The 17,285-nt window shown below is 34.9% G+C and overlaps 1 pseudogene across 1 annotated transcript in view; it reads right to left on the reverse strand.

Annotated features, from left to right (window-relative positions):
- Positions 1-923: 923 nt before the first annotated feature.
- The window catches only part of LOC308429699 (terminal uridylyltransferase 4-like), a 73,415-nt pseudogene continuing 57,053 nt past the window's right edge, over positions 924-17,285 (reverse strand). Inside the window, exon 3 of the transcript in view lies at positions 924-2,049. The product of the transcript in view is annotated as a terminal uridylyltransferase 4-like (transcript). The remainder of the gene's footprint in view (positions 2,050-17,285) is intronic.

The following is a 17,285-nucleotide window of genomic DNA, read 5'->3' on the forward strand; positions in this document are numbered from 1 at the left end:
ATTAAGTCCCATTTGTTAATCTTTGACCTTAGAGCTTGAGCCATTGGTGTTTTGTTCAGGAAATTTTCTCCTGTGCCTATGTGTTCTAAGGTTTTCCCTACTTTCTCATCTAATAGTTTCAGTGTATCTGCTTTAATGTGAAGATCTTTGATCCACTTACACTTGAGCTTTGTACAAGGAGATAAGAAAGGGTCTATTTTCATTCTTTTGCATGCTGAGTTCCAGTTGGACCAGCACCATTTGTTGAATAGGCTGTCCTTTTTCCATTGCATGTTTACTGCTCCTTTGTCAAAAATCAGGTGATCATATACATGAGGGCTCATTTCTGGATCTTCTAATTTATTCCATTGTTCCACAAACACAAACAAATCAGTAGCCTTCCTATACTCAAAGGACAAACATGTGGAGAAAGAAATTATTTTTTTTCTTGTAAAGAAGATTTATTAACTTAAAATAGAACTTCAAATACAGACAAAAGCAACTTTCCATTCAAGCTTGAATATTTTAAATATACAGGTATGTAAAAGAAAAAAAATTGAATTTTTATGTTGTGATTTTATTTTTTTTTAACCTTTTAAAAAGTTTTTGGCACTACAAGGTTCTGTAAAGTATAGAAGTGACAAATTTAAAACACTTGAAATCCCTTCCTAATTCTTAAGAACAATATATATATAAAATCTGAAGCTACCAAAGTATGAATACAGCTAATAGAAAATATAGAATGTAATTTTTAAATTCTCTCTTTATACAATTCATCAAGGTTAAACAAAACATAAAATTCCCTTAAAATAGGGTAATAAAATAGATGAAATTTGTATCACTCAATTTAGTGATACCAGTAAAAACTATAGTTCATATTTATATATAAATAATACAGTGTTTAAAAACAGTCCGAGAATTTAAATAAGCTATCTGAACATGTGTTAAAATTTTAAATCAGGACCTGATTTGTTTTGCTTTCCTTAAATGTCACTTCCTGCTGAGTGTAACTGACACTGAGGTATGGGTACCCTTGAGACAGCAGGATTGGCTGGTTGCTGTGGGCTGGCATTACTCCAGTACATTTCCTCGAAGTGGGTGGGGACATCGATCTCTATTGCGATGCGTGGCACATCTGTCTGCTTGAGCATAGAAGAATTTGGGCTGTGAAATCTTGGATTTCCCTGATGCATGAAGTTATGATGCAAACCACAAGGCCACGAAGCTGGAACAAGGGGGAAATGGGGACGTGGTGCATGTTCCCATGGAATTAGAGGATTTAGTCCTCAAAAACGTAGCTCCGAATTACCCAGTGCATCATTGTTCACCAGGGAATTGGGTGCCACAGTACGAAGCCAGTGTCCATCATGAGATGAGCCAGGGATTGCCATGGGCCAGGCAGCAGGTTGTGCGAAGATGATGCTGGGATCACTCAAGCCAATATTGCTGGGGGTACTGCCAGGTGCAGAGTGTAGCATTGGGCCATGGATGGGCCATGATGGGGTAGGGATCTGGAGGTGGTGCATTGGCAATAATCCCATCCCGTGCATGGGTGAGTAATGAGCTTGAGGCAATGGAGGAAAGTTATACAAGGGCACCTGAACCTGGTGAGGGGGCTGGCCTCCCTGCTGGGCTGGGCCAAGCTTAGGCTGGGACCCTCGCTGGGATGGAGGTGGGGGAAGAGTAGATGGTTGGGGAGTATTCTGTGGAAAAGGCTGAGGCTGAGGAGAATAAGATGGTGAATCAGAACATTCTGAAGACTGTCTAGTCTTTATGGACTGGCCACTCTGTTGTAGGGCTGAATCAGCCAACTGCTGAGCATTGACAAGTTTACAGACCAGCTGGGCTGCTGCCACACTACTATTCCTCTCGCGGGCCATCTTGACCTCAGGGCATTTCCAGCAAATATGTCCAGCATCTCCACATTTGAAACGCCTAAGGTCTCAGGAGTCAAGAAGGATCCGAGAGTCTTTTTCTTCTCCATTTCCTTCTTTCTCTTCTTCACTGTCTTTCTTCTTTAGTCTTTTCCTTTTGGGACAATCTTTCATGTAGTGACCTATTTTTCCACACCTTTGTAAGAGTTGCCTTGGTCATGGTATCTCTTCATAGCATGGAAACTATAACTAAGACAGGCTGGGTTAACATTTCAGAGGCTTAGTTGATTATCTTTATAGTAGGAAGCACACCAGCCCATGTGGCGAAGAAGCCAGAAGTTCTATTTTTTGATCCAAAGACAGCCTGGAGGAGATTCATTCTAAAATGGGCAGAGCTTGTTCATAGCAAACTTTTAATTGTGCCACTTCCACCAAGGCTACACATCCTCCAACAAAGCTATATCTCCTATTTGAGTGGAACAAGTATCCAAATACATGAGTCTATTGTGACCAAACCTATTCAATCCACCACACCTCCTGATATTACAACTCTCTATGGGACTAGGGAGGTCATTTTCTTTCAAACCAACCAGCATTTAATATAGGTTTTATTTTAATTAAATTATTTCCTCCCTTCTTTTTCCTTTACTGCTTGTATTTATTTCTTTCTCCCATTATTTTTAATTTAAAATATCATAACTTTGTTCCTGGGTATCTAAATATTAATGTCAATACATTCTTTTATTGAGGCAGCTAAGTTTTAAAGAAAGCAACTTAGTATCCTTGTGGAGGCATACATACTTAACATTCAGTTTTATTGGAGTCCAAATGGCAGAAGTAGTTTAATAATTATAATTTTCAGCATAAGCTTGCCATTATGTTTGTTTCTTTTTGTTAGAATGTTAGATATGCTCCCAAGTCTAGTCATTTGTCATGAGAGTTCAATAGCTTCTTCAATAGACTTTTGACAAGTGATTCTTTGATTGACAAGTTTTCACCCTACTGTTATCCTGCCTTTAGAAGTAACTGGTTTTCCTGATTTTGAACTATCCCAGAGCTTTAAATCAATTCTAAGTTTCCCTGCCCCCATTGTCTGAATGCTGAATCAGCATCCAGCTTACTCTTCCCTGTTGAGAAGTTGCAATTAGTCCTTCAGCTTGCTATCTATAACTATTTGCAGGATATTATATTTTCATCTTTTTCTTACTCTCTCCTTCTTTTGAGAACAGAAGATTTTTAGCAAAACACCAATGTCATTTTACCATTTCAAAAATAATACAATTATTTTTTGAATATAAATACATTTTAATTTGCCATTTTTATTTATGTAATAGTAATGACAAAGCAAATTAATGGAGTTTTGCTATACCCTGAGCATCATATGATTGTTTTGGATTCGCAAATTTAACTAAAATGGCTTGCTCTATTCTGTAGCAATGAGAGTCTATGAATATAGATACATAGTTGATTTGGTGGTAGAGAAAACTGTCACTTAAAATTGTAGAATGTATTTCTGTGAACTAGGGCAGTAATCCTGTCAGAAACCTCAGTTGATACTATATCTCAGAAGAAAATTCTTGGCAGAATCTCAGTGTACTCAAACTTTGGCATTTTGTAACTTGCAAGTCAAAGTGCACCTACATTAAAGCAAGTTTTCACTATTTTGTTCTCAGAATAAAACTTTCCAGACTGTTTCAATATATGCCCATAATAAAAAGCAAGCACTTTCTCTCTGGAGATTAACTCATGTAAGGAAATTCCATTTTTATGAGGAAGTAGAGTTTCTCTGGAGAAAGTTGATTGGGTTCGTGATGGAATAGAGTCAAGAGCATCTCAAAATTCCATTGTAAAATCAATAAAATTTCTTAATAATTTATACAAGACATAATGGTATGGTTTAGGGTAATTTATATTTGTTACAATATTCTCTCACTAGTGTCAAACTTTATTATTTCTATAGTACTGAAAAGAATAAGATATTGTTTTTCACATGGGACAAAAGAAGTTGCTGTTGAGTGATCTGTCAAATATTCTAGAGAATGCGAGCAGCAGATGAAACCGAGAATTCAGTTGCTTAGTGCTGATTCCTTTTCTTTCAGCAGAGCACTCTGGTTCTCTTTTATGTGACCTGCACTAAAGACACCTTTTCTACTTTGTTCCAATATTACCTTGTTTGATTACAAATATGTATGCTGTTTTGTGACCACTGTAAATGGCCTTTAGAGAAACAAGTTTGCCTTCTGTAGAGACTGGGTTAGCTATGGCACCCATCCTGCTCTTTCCTCTATCAGTAAAGACTGCTGGGTAAACCATTTGCTATTCAAGTCTTCATAAAATCTGAACTTCAACTTCTATCTCAAATTTGTGGTATGCGCATTTATATACTAAATTGTTTCTGTTCCACAATACTTAGCTCTCTTATAAGTCTCTGTGGTCTTTTAATAGACACTAAAATATGTTAATGTCATGATCTTGGGCATTCTAGAACACTGACAGCAGCCAACAGACTTGATATACTCATTGATCCAAGACAGCTGCTAATTGGTGGCTTATGGTTTCACCATGATGAAAGGTTTTTTATTTGACTAGGACTGTAGAAGATGGATAAATTGTATTGCAAGAATGCAATGCCATTAGAATACTCTCCTTAATAATTACTAGTTACCATAAAGGCTGAAATGAGCAAAACACATTACACAAATTATTAAAGAGACAATAAAATCCTATTAATTGAAAAATAAAAGCCCATATTCACAAGGCCACGGTCTAGTTAGTAATTGGGGAGATGGTTTAAAGGAATTTAGAATACTATCATCTAAGACATGTTGGTTATTTCTTTGGTAATAATATTGCCTACCATAATACAGTCTGTAAGAATAACAATAAATATAGCTACAAATCTATTGTTAAATGGGCTTTATAGATTGCTTATCTTCAGAAATAGATTTCTCAGTAGATGTATTACTAAAAATAAAGTGGGTTTTTATAATTGTGTGTGTGTGTGTGTGTGTGTGAGAGAGAGAGAGAGAGAGAAAGAGAGAGAGAGAGAGAGAGAGAGAGAGAGAGAGAGAGAGTATTTATACATAGTTTCAATTAACACAAATCATCTCACTTTGCATCTTTGTCTGGGATGCTGAGAAATGGTACGTTTTCAACAATGAAGACAATTGAATCATTTCTGAATGCAGCATGTTCTAGATAGTACTGAGAACATCAGGGTTCCAATGTAGCTTACAACTGGAGTGATTATTTATGAGTGTAACTACTCATTATTGTATTGGACCAATGAGTATAGCAGATCTGTTGGCTGCTGTCAGTGTTCTAGGATGCCCAAGATCATTAACATATTTTTGTGTCTATTAAAAGACCACTTATTTATTTGTTTTAATTTCTAATATATTTTTATTATATAAGATGTTTTTAAAATTTAAATATTTTAACCAAATATTTCATCTCACCCAAGTCTTTCAGATCCTCTCCCATCCCTACCCATGAAACTTTATATTCTTACTCAAACAAACAAAAGCCCAATATAACATTTCGCCACTGCCCCAAAACCATAGAGAACACAATGAAACTTCCCCGACAAAGAAAATCAAAACCAAATATCCACCAAAATGTAAACAAATAAAAGCACATGCAAAAGAAGATAAAGAAGAAGAGGAAGAAGAAGAAGAAGAAGAAGAAGAAGAAGAAGAAGAAGAAGAAGAAGAAGAAGGAGAAGGAGAAGGAGAAGGAGAAGGAGAAGGAGAAGGAGAAGGAGAAGGAGAAGGAGAAGGAGAAGGAGAAGGAGAAGGAGAAGGAGAAGGAGAAGGAGAAGGAGAAGGAGAAGGAGAAGGAGAAGGAGAAGAAGAAGAAGAAGAAGGTTGAATTTATTACATATTCATTACCTACTCCTGAACATGATGCCTGTCCTGAAGTGGTTGATATAGCTAATGCCACTATATTAGAGAACATTGATTTTCCCTTTACCAGCAGACATAAGTGACAAGTCTGTTTATAACCTTTACCCTAGGTTTTCATTGGTTCATTGATTCATTGTTTTTTAATATAGCAACATAAAAATAAAACAAAAAATCCAGTGATAAAATGACTCCTAGTGACTTACTGCTATATTTTCAGATCAGTTTCCTCTTCAGCTATCAGCAGAGAAAGGTTTTGCTGTAGCAGATGGGAACAAATATAGAGTCCCAGGGCTAGACATTACACAGAGTGAGAAACTTTGGAACACTCAGTCTTTAATATAATATTTTCATCAAATCCAAGTCTTTGGAAGACAGGAATCTTTGTAGAAGACAAAGTGCAAAGAGAGTAAAAGCCCAATAGGAGGATGACTCTTTAAGTCAATTGAGCAATGTTTATAGGAACACACATAGACTGAACATGTATAGAGTCAGTACGGGGCTGTCTGTTCCAGGTTCTCTGAGTATGTATTATGGCTTCCAGTTGATAGATTTTAGGAATTCCTGAGTGAGCAAAATGGTGAGTCTCTCATTCTTGCATTTTCTCTTGGGTTCTTTTCCTTCTATTGGTTTGTCTTGTTTACTTGCAAAAGACTGATTAGAATCATAGACTCTGTTAGCTTCCTTTTGGTGTGTTCTTGTTCTATTTTTGATGAGGAAAGTATAAAGGATCTCTGCAGGGATTCATTTGTGAGTTCAGATCTGAGCCCTGAAGACTCCATCCATCCTTATAACTAGGCCCTGCCTGCTAGTACAGTAGATACCAGAAGTTCAATACATACTTTCAAGTTATGCAATCATCTAGGCTATTGGAGATTGGACTTTAAAAAAACTCCAAGCCCTAAATACAAAATCGAATATCAAAGCATTGTTTGTATTTTTGATACTTAGCACAAGTGTTGCAGTGTGTATTATGAATCCAAACAAATGGTAGCATAAGCTTTTTAAAAGTACTATTTTTTTATTTATTTTTTTACTTTACCATGTTCCAAGTACAACAGGTGTTTGATAAATATTTGTTCTTATTAAGGAATTAAGAGATTCTTTCCTTGACGGATGACATTTTAATGAGCTAAATTTAAAGGTGCTAACTTTAAAAGCAAAATATATATACAATGTTTTATTTGTTATATTGTTTTTATTGGTCTATACTGATTATTTATAAATAGTGTTAAGATAATGGTGGACATTGCCCCAGTAGTTCCCACTGCTTTGGGAGTAAGTAATCTATTTTGCAAGAAAGCATTTACTCTGTGTTAGTTTCCTCTGGTGGGATAAAGGAGAAAATTTCAACAGGATAGCTAAATCATTTATCTTCCTCTCTCTGTACCTCCTCATGAAGCATGGGTAATTCTTTGCTTTCATGAATATTCTCCTCTCTCTCTGAGCAGGAATGCTTTCTATTTATTTATACATTAGCTATTTATGAGGCACAGGCTGTGATATGCACATGTTATTCTAATGGTGGTTTCTTTTGTTCTGGAGAGCACTTAATTCCCTTGAGGTTACCCACTTCCTTCTTCTTTGCTCCATTTTTGTTTAATTTGCAGCCTCTCATGATTAGGTTGAAATAAATGTGTTAGTCTGTCAGTGGTTTATTTAGTCTTGGGATAGACATTCTGTTTTTACAACTTACTCATTTCTTCTTATTCCATTTGTACAATTTACATCTCCAATACAAAGATCCCAGTGATATGTTTTTACATTTTCTATAGGTTTTTAGGGAGATTTTGTTCATTATGCTTAATGGACTCCTAGCATCACTCACTAATGCCAGCAGAATTATGTGCTTCTATTTTAAGGAAATGTAAAAGTTTATTTACCCAAGTGTTGTGATCCATTTCTTTGTGTTTCTTTTCCTCTTGTTTTTGCACTCCAAACATACTGAACAAACTCATCTTTGCCACAATGATTCTGGGCCTCTTGCTTTGCCATCTGTTGAGGTCTCACAAAAGGAGTTTTGGTGGGATTTGAGAAATGCTGGTGTTTGCTTTTTTGTTTCTTGAATTCTGCCCTCTTTTGCCTTGGTTTCCACAGTTGTATATTGGGGTGAATTCATGTGTGAGTTTAGTTTTGTAAGAGTGAGAGAAAGCAGGAGTACTTTTAAAGGTTGTATTTGAGAAAATGGGCAATAATCATGCTAGAATACTTTAGAACACATAATATTTGTGTCTTTTAGATCAGATTTAAATAGTTAGAATTAAGACAAAGAATAAAAACCTAAAAGATTAATAAACCATGTAAATTTTTTCTTATTGCTTCCAAATTCTTGGACCATGTCTATTTTAATAAACATAACCTTCCCATTCAAATTGGTATAATAACAAGCTTTATTTAATTCATTTTGCATTTTTATTTCTTGAATATCCTTATTGTTTTGAAATTTTTAAAATTATAAATATATGATTAGCATGCATATGTTCATGCATGTGAATGTGTACATGTTGCTGTGTGTCACTGTATGTAGAGGCTAGGGTTAAAGCCAGATATCTTCTTCCATCTCTGTAACATACTTACTGAAGAAAGATCTCTCACTGGACACAGTGGGGCCATTTCTTCTATGTGGTTAGTTACATTGCTCTATGGATACCCATGTCTACCTCCAGCAGGCTGAGGTAACAGGTGGTCTTGCTAGTGCATCCCTGCTTTTATAGAATTTGAGGGACCCTCAGCAAAGCTCATTATTTGTATACAGCATTACTTTGTCCACTGAGCTCCCTTATTTCTTAGGCAAATATTATGTGGTCCCAGGAATGTATCATTCATTCTGAGAATTATTTATAAATAGGTCTTATATTTATTTATAGATAAATAAACAAATATCTTTATAGAAATCAAATTGGAAAGTCTCACTAAGCTTCTTCTACTTCTTCTTTTTTGATTGGATATTCTCTTTATTTATATTTTAGATGTTATCCACTTTTCCCAATTTGACTGAACATTGGGACCCCAATAAAGGACCTAGAGAAAGGACTGAAGGAGGTAAAAAAAACTTCTTAAGAATTGGCACATCACATTTCAGAATTCTCTCTGTCTGTCTCTGTGTCTGTCTCTGTCTCTGTCTCTCTCTCTCTCTTCTCATTTTGATTTTCTCTATTCTTTTTATTTTTCTCTCTTGCTGGAGGCAGAGTCATTTCTTCTACCTGTCTACAATCTATCAGGACTACTACAGTAAGCAGCATTGCTCTCACACCAAGGCTAAAGGAGAGCCTTCCAGGACCCACTCTGGTTTCTATAAAGTCCCCATGGATCGGGGAGTATCAGTAGAAAGAGCATTGGATATTTAGCTAGATTTGAGGTTAAGAATGTTTAGGATAATCACTACTCTAGTGAGAAAGTTCTACTTAGATGTTCACATTCTTGAGTATAAGTATTGGAAAAGGATATACATTTGCAGATAGTAGATAAAAGCTGAGTATGTGAGTTAGTGGCTCTTGCTTTATATATAAAGCTCAGTGTATTCAGGAAAGGAGTAAGCTGTAACCCAGGACCACAAAGTCCCCCTGCTCTCACTTAAAATTTTAAGGGCTCTGGGAATTCTGTGCTCATTCTGTACTCTAATTGTTGGTCAATATAAGAAGTTAGTATATGTTTTAAACAGTGTATCAGTTTAGTCCTATATCGCAAAATATGTAGATTCACAGAATATAGGCTTATATTTGTACTTCTCCACTAAACTGTGTAAATTTTGAGGGGTAGTCCTGATGATGAAACTATTGACTATACATCTTTTGATAGGTAGATAACATAGTCCTTATTGAATTTTTATATTATAATCATTTTTATACACGCCAAACTTAACTGCTCAAAACTAAATATGTTGCTTTGTTTCCTAGTGTGCTACCTTTAAATTTTTTTTCATTGAACATATTTTCTTGAGAATTATTTGAACAAGATACTTTACTAATCATTTGGGCCAAAATATTGAGCAAATCTATTCATAGCTCTTGTTCAGATGTAGCTGAAAAGAGGTTCTGTGCTTAGATTACAAATAGACCATGTGCTTTCTCATCCACCTCCAAAACTTTTTGTTAAAATTTATTTTATTGGATATTCTCTGTATTTACACTTCAAATGTTATCTCAACCCCCACTCCCATCCTCCCTCATCTTTATACATCTTTCTTCTTGTCTATAATCAATCAGTTATTTATATTATTGTTTTAACTTTCTAATATTTATATCATCCTACTCATCTCTGCTGTGACCACATTAAACCTTTGTTCATTTACTTTATCTCAGAAAAGCTGTTTTTTGTTGTTCTTATCTTGATTGTTAAAAAAATAATTCTTATACACAAGAACACTATTATACTTCCCTTTTATGGTTAGCAAGACAAGCCTGAAGTCACTGCAGAAGGAAATATCATTTGAAGTATTGCCTATATCCAATTGGCTTGTATGTGTTGACTGTCTTATCTTTTTTTTTAATAGGATAGTTTCTTATTGTTAATTGAGAGCCCATGCCACTGTGAGCAGTACCATTCCCTGGGCAGTTAATTCTAGATTGTATAAAGGCACTGGTTGAACATGAGAGATCAATCAAGCCAATAGGATTTTTCCACGGCTCCTGCTTCAAGTTCATTGATTACTATCTACCAGTATTTATGGGCTAGTTTCACTCACCTGCTCTTTCCCAGCACATGTACCTAGTCCCCAAGAAACAGAGGCTTAGAAAAACTAGTGAAGTTTAATTCATTAAGGGAGAAACAATACTTTATGAGCATGAGGCATTTAAACTTATTCTTCATCCTCTTAAGTGACAATTTTCCTTAGATAATAATTATTGTATTTCTTTAATTTCTGGTATTTTCTTTTATTTACCATCTATTTCTTATCAAAATTGTCTTCTAATTTCACCCAATTCATATGCTTAACACACAAAAAATGATTCAGTTACAAAATGTTGGGCCTACTCAAACACAGTAATATATGTATACACATGAGCAATGCTTACATAATATTCCATCTGGATACAAAGAAATACATTTAATAAGATGTTTACTATTCAACATGAAGCACAAGTCTTATGATGAAGTAATGAATTATTAACACTTTTTTTGAGTTAACTTTCAGTTGCTAAAGTTGAGTGGGCTATTTTTCATCTTAAAATTGACTTTGCTATTCTTTTCCAGCTTGCCATTTTTATAACACATCTCTTGAGATAAAACACACTTATTTCAGATGAATTCAGAACTAATTCAAGAAGAAAAAAATCTTCACAAATACCTCCAGAGATTTTTCAGCCAAATTTTTGTACATTTACTGAATGAGTTAAATCTGCACATCCACGAAAAGGAAAGAACTACAAATCTTTATCATCAAATATCTTCAGATTTGAAAGTAGGGAATTTAATTTTCTGAAACTGGTGTGTTAGGAACAAACTTTTACCATCAAAGGACAAAAGAAGCCACCTAGAACAATATCTGCAACTGGACAAGTAGCAATTCCAGGGATCAATTAAAGTACTTGATACTCAATGAAACCCAGATTCTTTTGTCAGGTGAATGAATAACTTATGGTATTTGTATATCTCTTAGGTGGATGTCAAGTTTTATTTATTTGAATTCCATAAGTTCCAGCATGATTTGTCTATTCAATTTGAACAATTATTTCTAAGTAGGTAAATCACAACATTTCCTGTAATTAGTTCCTGATAGTTTCTTTCAAGTTTTTTTTTTACTCTTCAGTCAATGGGTTATTCAACTCTTAGTACTCAAATACTCGAGTCTATTCTACATGTGTTTTTTTTTTCTCTTAAAACTTTATTTTTTTTAAAAAAAGAGGGATACATATTCAGATTTTTAAAGGCATTTTGGCATAACACTATATGAATACATTTTTGTCAGTACTTAATTTTTTTAGAGGTTTGATAGCATGCATTGAAACCCCACTAGTTACCATAAGCATAAAGTACATGTAGGACAGAACATAACTCTCCATGTGTTTTTAATAGTGTACAATTTCTTTCTACTTTTCAAAATAAAATTTCAGCTGTGAATCTTTATCACTTTGCTGAGATTATTTAATTGTCTAAAATTACCAAAATACAATGTGTTCTATATCAGGACTGCAACAAAAAAGGACTTTCAAACAACAAGTTATTCCTGTTTTTAAATAGTTGTTTCCAAATTACTTTGGCTTGCATAGTTACCATGGTTTTGCCAACGTGAGAAATCTCACTTTGTTCCTTTCTAGAAAGTAAGGTGCATGCTATTTGTTTGTTTGTTTGTTTTTGTCCCAAGCTTTGGTGTTAGCATGGCTTCTCTCTTATTGAAAATAAGAAAAATTTTGGAATTATTATTGTGTCATCATAGAATAGGAGGAAATGTACAGAGCTTGACAATTAGAAGGTTTCGTTGAACCTAAGGCAATTAAATGAAAATATGAACATCAAAGGCTCACACAGATGTTTTAAGTCTTCATCTTAATTTAAAGTTCATGTAGATGAAGGTTTTAATTACATCCTGTTGCAGTGTAGCATTGCACTACAGCTCCCTGGGCCTAGAGCTTCCATACTGAGTACTGGCTATAGTAATCTAACTGAGGACCAGGTTATACAGCCAATGAAGGTCTGTAATTCATGAACATTTGTACCTTACATTCATTCTTGAAGTACACTCCAATCCACAATAGCAGATGTCCGTGTGTAACTGAAAATTCCCCAGTCAGGACTTTGAAAGCAAAGAGCAATGTGGTCTCTAGATAAATGTGTTACTATTTTCTTCTATTGAGCACTTGTCTCCTAGGAACTAAAATGATTAGACAGACTTACATTATTAGCTCACATAATATTCCCATGAAGCAATGAGATCACAGTTGATGTTGTTACTGGGTTTAAACAGAATTCTGTAAGTATCGCCTGGGAAATTTGATTAGATAGATAATACAACAACTTAATCTAAGGAATGTTTTCTATCAGATTTGGAAACCATCATTAACACCCAAAGCACAGCTTCATAAGTACTAATGTTTGCAGAGAATAACTAGCTAAAGGAGAAAGCTGTGTCTATTGATGCTTTTTGTCAAAGTACCTGATTATGAGCTCAAATGTTTTAATGGATTCTGTATTAAATCCGATGAATATAAATAAGAAATCTACCATGAGGACATGGATTCTTTTCAGAGGTATTTTAATCAAATTTTAAACTACATTTTATGAAAAATTATTATTTATTACATATGCATGTATAACTTTCCAGATGTATGTATTTACATATTTATATATATATATGTATAATGTTCAAGTAAATGTGGTAATTATAGGGAATATTTTCTCCCTTGGTTATATAGGCTTCCATGAGCAGACCTTTTGAAAGAAAAGGTTAAGAATGTTTAAGATAGTTTTTGGTCCTTACCAGGGCACACAACTACTGATCCTTTTATTAAATAGTTTGTCTTTTATCAGTAAGAGTAAAAGAAATTTACAATCACATATAAGTCTAAAAATGATAAAGGGCTCAATAATTTTAGCCACTAACCACACAGGAAGGTTGCTGGTTATTTTGTTCAATATGCGTTTGTTTATTCAACCAGTAGAGATTTTGTTACTTCCATAAGACCATAGGAAGCCAGTGTTACACTGTGATTTGTTATACCATTGTATCACTGCTCTTTGTGATTGTGGCATATATACACAATATATACACATGTGCACACATATACTTGTAAACACACATATGCATTACATATACTTTCTGTTAGGTAAATATAATATTGATACTACCTATGATTTATGTTTGGGGAGAACATGGTGAGTTGAAGCAATTTTGATACCAACTGATAGAACCAATGAGGCTATTAACATGGAATTTAATTGAAGCACTCTGCTTTTCCTAGTTAATATTAAGTATAAGAACCAACTTTAAAAAATGTAGTTAGATTATCAGCAAGCAAAGCTACTTGATAAGATACATAATATAAAGACTAATTGATGTTCTAAGATCATAGTTGCTTTATTCTTGTCTTAAACAAAAATAAGAGATTATTATGCAATCTGATGCTAGATATGATATGAAAAGATGTGGAGGAGTATGTACATAAAGGGAATATCTGTTTCAGATAGCATTAGCCACAAGAGAAAAAGAGGAAGATTTAAGTGGGATGGAGATCCATATGGTTCAAGCCTGTACAGGTAGATTTGAAAGGTGAGCTGAATATGTAATGGTGGCCAATCACATTTCTGACTGCTGCTTCGGTTTCACTAGGAAGAAGTCATTTCGAAAACTATACATATAGTAATAGTTTCACATTCTTCATAGACATTGGAACCTTTCTGGTGGTATAAATTCTTTAAAGAGTGTTACAGATAGCTGAGCTTAAGGCAGCTATTAGTTAAAGGGATAATAAATGGAATCATATAGAAAACGTCTTGTGATGTGTGATGTCATAATTATGTAATCTTTAGTGTCTAAAGGCAGTAGAGAAGAATGTTTCTCTCTCTCTCTCTTTCTCTCTCTCTCTCTCTCTCTCTCTCTCTCTCTCTCTCTCTATATATATATATATATATATATATATATATATATATATATATATATATATTAATTTAATACTGTTTACACTCCAGATTTCATCCCTCAGTTCACCTTCCCACCATTCCACATCTCATACCATCACCCTGCTGCTTCTCTGTCTCCACCAGGATGTTCCCAGTCCCAGTCCCTCACTTCCTACCACAGTAAACTCTAAACTCCCTGCAGCCTCCAGTCTCTTGAGGATTAGGTGAATCTTCTCTGAGTGAACTCAGACACAGCAGTCCTCTGCTACATATGTGCTGAGGGCCTCATATCAGCTGGTGTATGCTTAATGGTTGGTGGTCCAGTTTCTGAAAGATCTCAGGAGTCCAGTTTGAGACTACTGGTTCTCCTACAGAGTGGCCTTCCTCCTCAGCTTCTTCCAGCTTTTCCCTAATTCAACTACAGATGTCAGCAACTTATGTCCATTGGGTGGGTTCAAGTATCTGCATCTGACTCAACTGTTTGTTGGGTCTTTCAGGGGGCAGTCACGATAGGTTGCTTTTTTTAGCACACCATAGCCTCAGTAATAGTGTCAGGCCTTGGGGCCTCCTTGTGAGCTGGATCCCACTTTGGGCTTATTACTGAAACTTCTTTTCCTCAGGCCCCTCTCCATTTCCATCCCTGCAGTTCTTTCAGACAGGAACAATTATAGGTCAGCGTTTTGACTGGGATGGCAACCCCATCCCTTACTTGATGCCCTGTCATTGTGCTGCAGGAGGGCTCTACATATTCCCTCTCCCCTCTATATGGCATTTTATCTAATTCCTCTTCCTTTGAGCCCTGAGAGTCTCTCACCTCCCAGGTAATTTCTGGAGGGTCCCCTTAATTTCTTACCTCACTAGGTAGGCTGTTTTTATAATGTCTGCTAGTCCTAAGGGCTTCTGTCCTTTTTCCCACCCAATACCAGATCATGTTTTCCTCTTCCAATTGTCCCAATCCCCTTTCCCTCCCCGGTCCCTACCTCTCCCCTTGTAATTGCTTTCTTCTCCCGTCCAAGTAGGACTGAGGTATCCTCACTTGAGTCCTTCAGCTTGTTGAATCTTTGCAGTTATATGAAGTGGGTTCTGTATGATATTATTTTGGCTAATATCCACCTATTAGTGAGTACATACCATATATGTCCTTTTGGGTATGAGTTACCTCACTCAGGATATTATTTTTTAATTCCATTTATTTGAAAAGCTCATCATGCCATTGGTTTTTGTTTTTTTTTTTGTTTGTTTTTGTTTTTTTGTTTGTTTTTTGGATCTTTTTAAATTTATATTTCAAATGTCATCCCATTTCACAGTTTCCCCTCCAGAAACCCCTTATTCCTTCTGCCCTCCCCCTTCTATGAGGGTGCTCTCAGAATAGTGAAAACAATTCTTAATACTAAAGAATAGCTGGGGGAATCACCATCCCTGACCTCAAACTTCACTACAGAGCAATAGTGATAAAAACTGCATGGTATTGGTACAGAGACAGACAGGTTGATGAATTAAATATAATTGAAGACCCAGAAATAAATCCCCACACTTATGCCCACTTTATCTTTGACAAAAAAGTCCAAAATATACAATGAAAAAAAAAACATCTTTAACAAATGGTGCTGATCTAACTGGCTGCTATATGTAGAAAAATGAAAATAGACCTGCATTTGTCACCTGGCACAGAGATCAAGGAACTCAACATTACAGGTACACTCAAGTTAATAGAAGATAAAGTGATAAAGAGCTTTGAATTCATTGGCACTGGGAAAATTTTTTTACAAAGAACTCCAATGGCTCACACAGTAAACTCAAGATTTGATAAATTGAATCTTATGAAACTGGAAAGCTTCTGTAAAACAAAGGACATAGTCAACAAGACAAATAGGCCACCTACAGATTCTTTACTAACCCCACATCCAATAGATGATTAATATGCAAGATATATAAAGGATTCAAAAAGTTAATCACCTAAAAAGCAAACAACTCAATCAAAAAAGTGGGGTATAGATCTAATAAAGAATTCAAAACAGGAATGTCAAATGGCTGAGAAGCACCTAAAGAAGAGTTCAAAGTCCTTAGATCAGACAAATGCAAATTAAAATGACCCTGAGATTTCACCTTAGAACAATCAGAATGGCTAAGATCAAGACCTCATATGAAAACACATGTTGATGAGGATATGGAAAAAGAGGAACACTCCTTCATTGCTAGTGGGATTCCAAACTGGTACCACCACTATGAAAATAAATCTGGAGGTTTCTCAGAATATTGGAAATAGATCTACCTGAAGACCTAGATGTTGGTCATTTGTAAGAGACTAATTCAATGTGGAGAACGTAAAAAAATACTTACAAGTGCAAAAGTCATAGAATAATGTTATTTAAGAATCATCTCATAGACAATTTGAATTCTCTGTAAGTATATTTTTTCTATTTCTGTATCATTGTACCCACTTCTCGTAGTCTACACATAGTGATACAACTAATAATGGCTGTGGAAGTACCCCATGCCTTTCCTGGATATTTCCATATCTGCCTCAGTAAGTGGGCATGATTTATATGCTCTGTGAATAAGAATCGTAATGATTATGTAAATTAACACAAATATATTTATAGTTCTTGCAGAAAATGATATCAAAATGGTTTTCTACAATATATGCTTACACATATCTTAAGATGATATTTCATGATAATTTTGTTCATTCCAATAAAAGTAGACAGTATAAACATCTTTGAAGAGCTTGTATAAGACTGTATAATACTTCTGATTCATCTCTGAATCATCTAAGATGTGAGCTCAGGTACAAAGAAATAGACCACCCAAATCTCCCTTTAATGAAAAATCTGATTTCTGTAATAATAATAAATTATGATTCATCACAATTTTCTCTTTTTGGCTACTAAAAGCCTTGAAATGATTATAGTACAGAGGTAAAAATATATAGGAAAATAAGGATAACTTTAATATATAAAATAACAACTTTATT

This window comes from Micromys minutus (assembly GCF_963924665.1).
Source record: "Micromys minutus genome assembly, chromosome: 14".
NCBI classification, from domain to species: Eukaryota; Metazoa; Chordata; class Mammalia; order Rodentia; family Muridae; genus Micromys; species Micromys minutus.